Source organism: Mytilus trossulus, chromosome 1, assembly GCF_036588685.1.
Source record: "Mytilus trossulus isolate FHL-02 chromosome 1, PNRI_Mtr1.1.1.hap1, whole genome shotgun sequence".
Classification (NCBI taxonomy): Eukaryota; Metazoa; Mollusca; class Bivalvia; order Mytilida; family Mytilidae; genus Mytilus; species Mytilus trossulus.
This window is the reverse complement of record NC_086373.1, coordinates 24,785,970-24,796,937: the sequence shown is the minus strand read 5'-3', so window position 1 is coordinate 24,796,937 and position 10,968 is coordinate 24,785,970.

Below are 10,968 nucleotides of genomic sequence, written 5' to 3'. Positions count from 1 at the left end.
ATTAATTAAAATCAATTGTTGATGGATGATCTTTTGTTTCATTATAAGGTGGATATAGCTCATAAAATAGTATATTTACCAGTGTGTAAATTCTAAGATTCAATTTGATTGGAAATCTAATTACTGCGTTATTTGGATCTACTAATACACTTATTTTTTTTCTAAGGTGTATGTACAAATTAACACATTTGAATTTTCCAACATATGGTCAGTAAAAGGAACAAGATAAAAGAAAGGGATGGAATATTAATAATTAATTGATTATATCTAAATATAAGATTATGTATGACGGCATAACACAACGGTATGTGTAATCAAATATTATACACTTTTATCAAATTACTGTTTGTTGACAATTACTGACAGATATTTGACATTGATTTTTTATCAGCTATTTCGGAATGTTCGGGGGCATGGATGTTGATTCATTACTATGGAGAAAAAGATGTAGAGAGGAGAATTCACAATGGGAAAGTAGCGTATTCGTGCCTTCTGGCTATTTTGTCGTCCTCTTGCATGCATTGACAAAATGCCATCAGAAGGACCTATTACAAATAAGTGCTGTATGAATAAAAAAAAAACAATCAGACACCTCGGTAGATCTATCGATCTATGGTGGCGTTCAAAGAGGGAACGTAGTAGTGGAATGTACCTTGGTTTGTCGATTGGAATTAAAAAAAAAAGCCATGTGAGAGATGTAAACGCGGGAATTAATTGCAGATTTAAAGCATCTCCTTTTGGGTGTATTAGGCATTTAATGTTATTCTAGAGGATAATTAATTTTCAAATGTTAACCTTTAGACGTGCTTCAAAATGAAAATGATGATAAAAGCTCAAAATTGTCCATACACTAAAAGAAGCTCAATTCATAACTCGATGCAATAACTTAAAGTTTTCGCTATATACAGTTAAACTATAAAACTAGAAATCCTGCATCATATTTTTCAATTTTATTATCTAAAATACCGATATCTGAAATCTTTTAAATATATTCCTTGTGAGTTCATTTAGCGGAAATAAAAAAAAACATCTTTTTCTTCTCCGTTATTACTTTCACAACATTCTACACACTGGAAATTTTTTCGAAGGGAAATCTTCAACTTTTAAATATTAATCATTATAATTAGGTTTTTCAATAAGGACACGGCTCTTTTACAGACATAAAGGATGGGTCGCAGTATTAAATTGGCTTATGAAGGTACTTGATAGTTAATTTGTCGATTTTCCCTGACTACAATGGATAAGAACATCTATAAATAGGACTTACTCAGCAGTCGATTTATTTGTTTTTTTATACAATCTGATGACATTGATTCAATGATCTTATAATTGTTGAAAAATCTGCAAAATGTGAGTAATAAGGGCCAAAAACTTTGTCGCAATAGTTGGCAACTATTCAATCATTTCATGAAGAGGTTTTATTTGATCAAGAGATTTTTTACATTTGGAATTTTCAGAGAATTTTTGTCGCCATCAACATTTTATTTTAAATTATGAGATCGTTACTACGTAAAAAGCCTTCATCAAACTTTCCATGTGGTTATCTTTGCTGAAGACCGTATTTTGACCTATGTAATACATTGCTTGATTCAATTTATAATGAAGTCTTGTATGATTGATGCACGCATTACATAAGCTATGTCAGGTAAACCCTTTCATAATTTTGGATCGTACATGCTCTTTTTGATCCATCTTGACACTTAGCTAAAACATTTTTATTCTATATAGTTTTAGACCTCAGTAACTTCCATCTTTATTTTAGGTACTTAGTTATATACCCAGGGGGAATACTCTTCTTTACGATGACGCAATTAATATTTTTTTTTCGTTATATTTAACTTGTAAAATGGCGCAAATGTATTTCTTAATTTTTTGGCGCAAATGAAATACAACCTCAGTTGTGGCGCAAATGAAGGTTTGATTTTGTGAAAAATGGGCGCAAATACAATGCACGCGTCTGTGGATCTTTTTGTTTAATTAATTATAATAGAATTTAAGTCCTGTACTTAAATTCAGTTATCACGGTGCGCTGTACTATTACATTGGTTGGTTATTAGTGAGTTTAAGAAAACTCAAATTTCATTGGTGGTTAGTGAACCATACAATTTGACGTCACAATCCTTTTTTAATTCGGGTCCAACAGGAGAGGCTGCTTTTAAAATAACTTGTTGTTATCAGAGGAAAATTTTATTCAACAAAAAATTGTCAGGGAGTATTTTATGTTATATAATAATTTTTGAAAGGAATTGTTATAGCTGTACGCACATTAACGAGGATTCGTGCAATAAAAGACAATATTGACGTTAATTATCCAAAAACTAGGATACCTGTACATGTGTATGGCGACCACATGGCTGAAATCAAAAAACAAATTTATTTTTTTTTCTCTTTCAAAGTTAATTTTATGTAATTTTCTTTAAGTGCCAACAGTTTGGTTTAGATTTGAGTCTCTTTCAACAGGGAAATAGTAAATGTTTACTTTGAAACAAGGATGCATGTAACTGACCTAGTGAAGCACATGGCGAGCACATGGTTTATTGAATTTTCTTTCAATGTTTTTTCGTTGCCGTTGCTAATTTTCAAATATAATAAATGGTAAATAATGCTTCTTGGTAACATGTTAGGACTACCAGAATTAGCAAAAATATTCAAGTTATCTGGCGAGTTGAAATAACCTTTCGTGTGTTGGTTTGCGAACTTGAGCCATGGCAAAATATTCAGTTCGTTGATTGTGTCCATCAGTATTTTGCTTCGTATATATATATATATTAATTACACATGTGTGATATTTTCTACTGGACATTTAATCAAGCAATAATCAATCTGGATTAACCGAATATTCAGACAGTGTTTTTTGTTTTTAAATTCTAGTTATTCTTTTAGTAGTCATGTCAGCACAGCTCAGGCGGTCAGCAAGGAAAAAGGCTAACCAGAGAGTACCTGACACTAACTGCACCACAGTTGCCTACAGTTGATACTGGTACACCATTCATAACCGTTACTAGTTCTACTGGTACATACCCAATGTTGTTTTCACAGACAGGGGCAGGCATATATACCAGTGCAAGTACAGGGCCAGTCGATTTGACAAGCACAGCTAATACCCTTTTATACTCAAGAGTACCACTACCAGACCAAAGAGTGTGCAACACTGTAACCAGTCAAGATCCTCCAGAACATTCCTTAGGTAATACTAATGGTGCCTCAAGTTTTACAATGCCATTTAGTACTTTTGATCACCCTATTCAGATACCCAGCATGCATGCTAATATTGCTTTTAATGTTTCTCAAAGTATTAGAGAAAAAATTCAGAAAAGTGAATTTATTGATTTAGGCATTTTGTTGATTAACAATACTCAGCAGGCTACACAAAAGCTTGTTTTTAGAGGGGGTGAATTTATTTTGCAAACAGAAAATATGCAAAACAAAATTGGGTCTATTGACCAATGGACATCAGCATTTATCATTTTTGTAAGTGTATATTGTACTGTGCATTCAGGTAGATTACAAGAACTTAAATACATGTCAGTTGTACGTTTGGGTGCAAAAAGAAATCCTCATAATTTAGGTTGGAAGTTATATGATGAGCAATTTAGGTTGCGCAAAACACTGGATCCGGCAAGTTCATGGGCTATAGTAGATCCAGAGCTTTGGTTATTATATATGGCTGATAGTATTGGCACACAAAATTTGGAAGTAGTTTCTTCTGGTTACAATACATTTTCTGCTAATAGAAATGTGAATAAAACGTCCAAGTGCTATGCCTTTAATTATAACGGCAAATGTTTCAATTCATTTTGTCAATATAGTCATGCATGTATACAATGTCATGGTGTTCACTCAGTTATAAACTGTCATTTCACGCAAAATAATTTGCCTTCACAAATAAGACCAAATCAACAGCCAGAACAACCCCAGCAGGGATACCAGAAGATTTAAACATAAATTTCATACTATAATTGGGTCCCTTATAGTTAGTTCAGTTGCCCAAAGTACCTAAACAACACATCAAAGAGGTGTATTGTCCTTTAATGAGTTCAGAAAATTGTTTGGTTTATAAAATGTATGGCCAATACCTTTGTATGAATTGTGCAATTTTATAGCATATTTTCTATTAAGTGTTATTTAGCAGGGATAAGTTTTTTCAGTAGATTGAATGTCTTGGGCGATTTTACTCGAATTTATTATAAAAAATGATGGAGGGAGTTAACCGGTCAAGGCCAAAATTAGGGATTCAAGATTGCCTATTACCAAAGAATTACTTCTATTAATAGTTAAATTCTATTGTTTATTTGTTCCTCCAGTTATGCAGTTAAGTTGTTTAAACTAAAGGTTGTTTTAAGATCCTCCAATCCAAAATTTCTAGTCGTACATGTAGGTGCTAATGATTTAGGGAATATTAAAACTGAAGACTTAGGAGAAAAGTTGATACAAGCTATGACCTTTATTTCAAAGGACTTGCCTGACACTAAAATTGTGTGGTCCCAAATGCTGCCTCGTTTAAACGGAGATATTCTAAAGTGTAGATACAGCCTATTACAGGGTTAATAAGACAGTAGCTAACTATATATTGGAATCGGGTGGTTATTGTTTAATATGCTATCCAGACATTTCTAGGACTGAAACATGTATAAATCTGATGGGGTGCATTTGTCTGTCATAGGAAATAACAATTTTTTTCAAGGTGGTCTTTAGTTTTTCATGCATAAAACCAATGGTCATGTTTTCCCCTCTACTGATATATAAGTATGAAATATGTTGTTTTGTTTTGTGTTTTTGTCTCAGTGATATAAATATAATATTGTTACCTAAGACAAACTTTGTATAATTGATCTTGTGTGTAAATTTTTACTGTAGATATATACAGTTTTTTACGATTTATTGAGCAACTTTACTAGTAGTTACATGTAACTTGAAAGTTTTCTTTGATTTTTTTGTGGATGTATTTGGCTCACAGCTTGGCAGCGAACCTCCATTATATGGCGGTTGACAATGAATCATTATTCTGTTTCACTGTCAATCTGGCATAATTCGCTGCATCAAAAAACATTTTGTTTTATGAATAGGATCATTTACTACAGATCTAGATGAACAATGTAAGGGTTTCGATCCATCACCTGTGTTCCCACGGTGATTTCCAAATTGTTTTAATCCTATCTTCAGTTACCATTATCTGTGGTAGTAATTTATATATATATATATATGACAGTACGGTTGCCATAATCAGCAATATGCGGGTAACCTCATTTTTCAGTTATATACAACATGTATAAATTATGAGAATAATAATATTAAAGGCTGTGGCCAAATACTGCCAATTTGTTGTTTGGTCTTACTAAGCATCTGGGATAATAGAATTTAAGTCCTGTACTTAAATTCAGTTATCACGGTGCGCTGTACTATTACATTGGTTGGTTATTAGTGAGTTTAAGAAAACTCAAATTTCATTGGTGGTTAGTGAACCATACAATTTGACGTCACAATCCTTTTTTAATTCGGGTCCAACAGGAGAGGCTGCTTTTAAAATAACTTGTTGTTATCAGAGGAAAATTTTATTCAAAATCCCTCCCTCCTCCCAAAATGTATATTTATTGTAAATACAGTGTATTAGAATAAGATACTGCCTGTGTTGTAATTTATAATTTCAGATGATGTTTCAGTTGTCAATTGTTTGAACACCTATATGTATTTGGCCATTGGACAGACAGGACCTGAGAAGAAGTCTATTGAAGTTATCAAACCTTCCAACAAAGACTGAATTTATTAGGCCTGTGATTTGCATAATTCGCTGCATCAAAAAACATTTTGTTTTATGAATAGGATCATTTACTACAGATCTAGATGAACAATGTAAGGGTTTCGATCCATCACCTGTGTTCCCACGGTGATTTCCAAATTGTTTTAATCCTATCTTCAGTTACCATTATCTGTGGTAGTAATTTATATATATATATATATGACAGTACGGTTGCCATAATCAGCAATATGCGGGTAACCTCATTTTTCAGTTATATACAACATGTATAAATTATGAGAATAATAATATTAAAGGCTGTGGCCAAATATTGCCAATTTGTTGTTTGGTCTTACTAAGCATCTGGGATAATTTGTCAAGTTTAAAATGTTAGTAATTGAATAAAAAATTGCCGATGGAACCAAAATAAATCTGAGTAAGGTCAAGTTGAAGCAAGCTTTTATCCCATCTGAGGCAGAGCGATGATGATATGAAATACATTAAAGAATGTACATTATAGATAATTCTAGATGAGCTAGCCATTCGCAAGGAAAATGGTTAACACGTGTATATTTTTAGCTATACTCTGTAAATGAATCTTTTTACAAATTCTTGCAGTTCCATTTGATGCTAAAACATCAATTCTCTTTGCGTCACAGACCTGTATTTATGGACGTAGGTTTAAATGGAACAATTAACACAATTGATCTCAAATTTTATCCTCTCTCCTCATTTTTCAAACAGTCATTAAAGACTATTCGATCGTTTGTCAAACACCCACAGGCAATCAGATAGTTATATCATAACATATTTGGGCATTTATTGAAGTCTTGTCATTAGCAGCCAATATGCAATTGTATATACATACATGTATATGATGTTACGTGATTTGCGTGGGTTAAACTCAAGACAGTCGAATTATAATGCTTAATAAGAGGTCTCAGTTTTGTTTAGATGTGTGTAATAGGCGTCTGACGTTTTGTCTGCTGGCTGGAAGATGACAGATTTCAATGAAACGTATGTAACAATAAATGCAAAGTTTGCACTTTGCTACTTCAACATATTGCCCATGTCCTCGTACCTATCTCACTTTACGGGCTCAAGTAGGATAAAGAAACAAAGAGTCTGTTAATAAATATATTCATACGCTTAAAAAATAGAAAATCATACGCGCAAAGATATTTTGAAAGTATACTAAATGTATTTAAATAATGTTGAAGTTGTTTCTGGTAATGAGGTCGACAGTCGGCAGTCGGCACTTAAATGTATACTTAATAATAAGGTCGGCAGTCGATAGTCGGCACTTAATAACGAGGAAAAAATCCCTAAAAAGTATGACTTGGCAGATCGGTAGTCGGCAATTATTACAAGGGGTACAATCAAAATCACGTGATGGATATACACACACCGGAAGTTACAGTCGAACTCGCCGCTTGAAAGGTTAGAAGTTGCATTTTCTTGTTTATATCAATTTAATTTTGATTAATAAGTTGGCACACCGAATGTCGGATAGTATGTAGTTTTAAAATACACAATTGTTTTTGCTAGAAAGCGTGCAGTTATTGCAAACACTTCGACACAGTTATCTGGTGAAATTTTGGAACTGTGTCGAAGTGTTAGCATTTAATTTAACTGCACGCTTTCCAGCAAAGATAATTGTGTATTTCAAAACTAGATAGTATCCAACATTCGGTGCACAACCTTATTTATTAAATTTTATTGATATAAACAAGTAAATACGACTACTTACCTTTCAAGAGGTCTGCTCGACTTTTACTTCCGGTGTGTGTATATTCATCACGTGATTTTGATTGTACCCCTTGAATTATTAATGAGTATATGTTTACTAAAAAGTAAGGTCGACAGTCGGCACTTATAAGTATATGTTTACTAAAATACTAAGGTCGGCAGGTCGGCACTTATTGGTAAATGTTACTATAAAATAGTAAGGTCAACAGGTCAGATGGTCAGCATTTTGGCACTTATTCGTCTATGTATGTTTAAAAGTAAGGTCGACAGGTCGATATTTGGCACTTATTCGTCTATGTATGTTTAAAAGTAAGGTTGACAGCCTGTCAGGTCGGCATTTGGCACTTATTCGTCTATGTATGTTTAAAAGTAAGATCGACAGGTCGGCATTTGGCACTTATTCGTCTATGTGTGTTTAAAAGTAAGTTCGACAGGTCGGCATTTGGCACTTATTCGTCTATGTATGTTCAAAAGTAAGATCGATAGGTCGGCATTTGGCACTTATTCGTCTATGTATGTTTAAAAGTAAGGTCGACAGGTCGGCATTTTGGCACTTATTCGTCTATGTATGTTCAAAAGTAAGATCGATAGATCGGCATTTGGCACTTATTCGTCTATGTATGTTTAAAAGTAAGCTCGACAGGTCGGTATTTTGCACTTATTGTCTATGTATGCTTAACAGTAAGATCGGCAGGTCGGCAGTCGTCACTTATTTATCTTTGTTTATATAAATTACGCTACATGAACAGGTTTGCATGTCTGCAGTCGAATATCTAACGTAGTCGATCTAAAGGAGAAATAAGACACACAGACACATACGTATAATACTGTTCTTCATTTTCAGTGAAATTGTGCTTGAAGAAATTTCTTTTGATTTATTGCTTTAACTTCTCAATTTGATTTTGCCATTTGATTTGCGACTTTCCTTTTTGAATTTTCCTCGGAGTTCAGTATTTTTGTGTTTTTACTTTTGACTTGTATTACTTGAACTTCTCAAATTAACTTGGATTGTATGTATACGTACTCAAGTGTTACTCCCAAGTAAGAAGAAGAAGAAGAAGAAGAAGAAGAAGAAGAAGAAGAAGAAGAAGAAGAAGAAGAAGAAGAAGAAGAAGAAGAAGAAGAAGAAGAAGAAGAAGAAGAAGAAGAAGAAGAAGAAGAAGAAGAAGAAGAAGAAGAAGAAGAAGAAGAAGAAGAAGAAGAAGAAGAAGAAGAAGAAGAAGAAGAAGAAGAAGAAGAAGAAGAAGAAGAAGAAGAAGAAGAAGAAGAAGAAGAAGAAGAAGAAGAAGAAGAAGAAGAAGAAGAAGAAGAAGAAAAGAATGAATACATGCGTTGTAATAAAGATCTCGAATCGACTATGAATAGAACTGTTTGAGGGGACTTAAACCTAATATGTCTCCCCTTTATCAATAGCAGTTAACACTACAACTACTGGAAATTAAGGTAGTGTCATTGCAAATAAGAATTATATTTGGTTATTGAGTTGTAGTATTAACTGTTCTAAAAAAAAAAGTCATTTATGATATAACCCAAATACAATTGACACTTCTTTGGTCACTAAATCGGGGTTTTCATATATGTGCACTATAAAAGGGTCTTATCAACGGAGAACAGAGAATACTAGGTTCGACTCCTTCGTTACAATGAAAAAGTCTTATCGTAGTTAACAGGAACTGTTTTACAGTACAATGATTGGTGGGTCGACATGAAAAAGATACTAAAACCTACTACTTGAATTTGAGTTTAATGTGAAATTTAATGGTCTAGGTTCTCATCAAAAGTACGTAACCCACATCGTTTGTTTTGTCCACCAATTTATCATTTAATAAAAAGCACACTCCAAAAGATATATTCCGGATACGAAAATGTCCCATTATGTGTTTCCAAATTAGATATAATAAAGCCGTAGCACTTAAACGTTAAACTTTCAAAAGCTCGGGGTGGTTTTTTTTCACCGAGACAATATAAAAAGATTGATGCGAAAACATGAGACCCCTTAGCAAGAAAAATACACAGTGGCCACGACTATGGTGTTTCCTTATCAACTTCGGCAGCATTTTACTTAACTAGTAATGTACAGTTTTCATAACTGTAACAGTAAAATATAACATTGATACACCATTAAATCCTAATGGTATTGTATCTTTCTATAATTTATCTGTTCTAGACACCAATAACCACATTTGCTAACCAACAAATCACTTTTTATTACTGTCTGTCGTTAAAGATTACGATGGTCAATAGTATGCATTATTTTAAAGTACATGTGCCTATTTACACTAGAGGTATCCATAACAAATACGACGGAAACACATTATCAAAGGGGGAGACAATAGTAAGACAAGGGATGGGGGGTATAGTATGCATTATTGTAAAGTACACGTGTCCATCTACACTAGAGGTATCCATAACACAGACGATATAATCTCATTCGCAAAGATGGAGACGAGACGAGACCAGGGATTACTAGTATATAACGGAAAACATATACTACACCGATACAATAAATGCAAAAGTAGTATACTACTGTTCAAAAGTAGTAAATCGATTGAGACAAAACAAATCCGGGTAACAAACTCAAACCGAGGGAAACACATCAAATATATATAAGAGGAAAACGACGAACCATTAGTAAAACTATTGTGCAACAAAAAATAATGACAATGCAACATACATAGAAACGAACTATTAGATAACAACTGTCATATTCCTGATCATGACTTGTATATGAGATTTTGAGAAAACTCACTAACTTACAAAGACTATTTACTCAAATAAAAGTTTTCGTACATATAAGTATTAAGACTTTTGTTACAGAGAACTTATCTAATCGAGTTTGATACTAGGTTGTAGGTTACACTTTGCTATTAAACTGCATAAGTATGGCGCAATAATAGAATTGTCCTTTCAAACAAATGTTTTACTCTAGCTCTTCTATTCTTCTTTCATTTTGCAAACAGACTATTTGGTTTAACGGGAGTGAAAGTTGGTATATCCCCGCCTCAATGAAAAAAAATAATATCTTCAATTTAAACACAACGTCGTCAAGACCGTAATGTACAGGTCGAGTTAGATCTCGACATTCATTTATACATTTTTTTATTCTAGAGATATGCTGCTCCGAGTAGGACTATCTGTGATCATTCTAGCTCTATTCATCTACTATTAACATGAACAAATCAGTTGAGAAAGAAATAACAACTGTTTTATAGGAATATTTTCATCCAGGTTAATTTTGAAGTTAATTCGTTGCATGTTATATAAGTCGCATTATGATTAACAATTATTGCTTTTTTATTATTTTATTAAAGACGGTAATCTAAAAACATTCAAAAAATAAGGATTATGTTTGCTTTAACGTTCAGAACGAAAATAAGACATAGTCTAACAATGCTACTATATCTATAGTGTAGAATGCATAATGGCCCAGCAAATAGACGAACATTTCAAACCAATTCTGGTGTTTGGATCTAATAAATTATTTA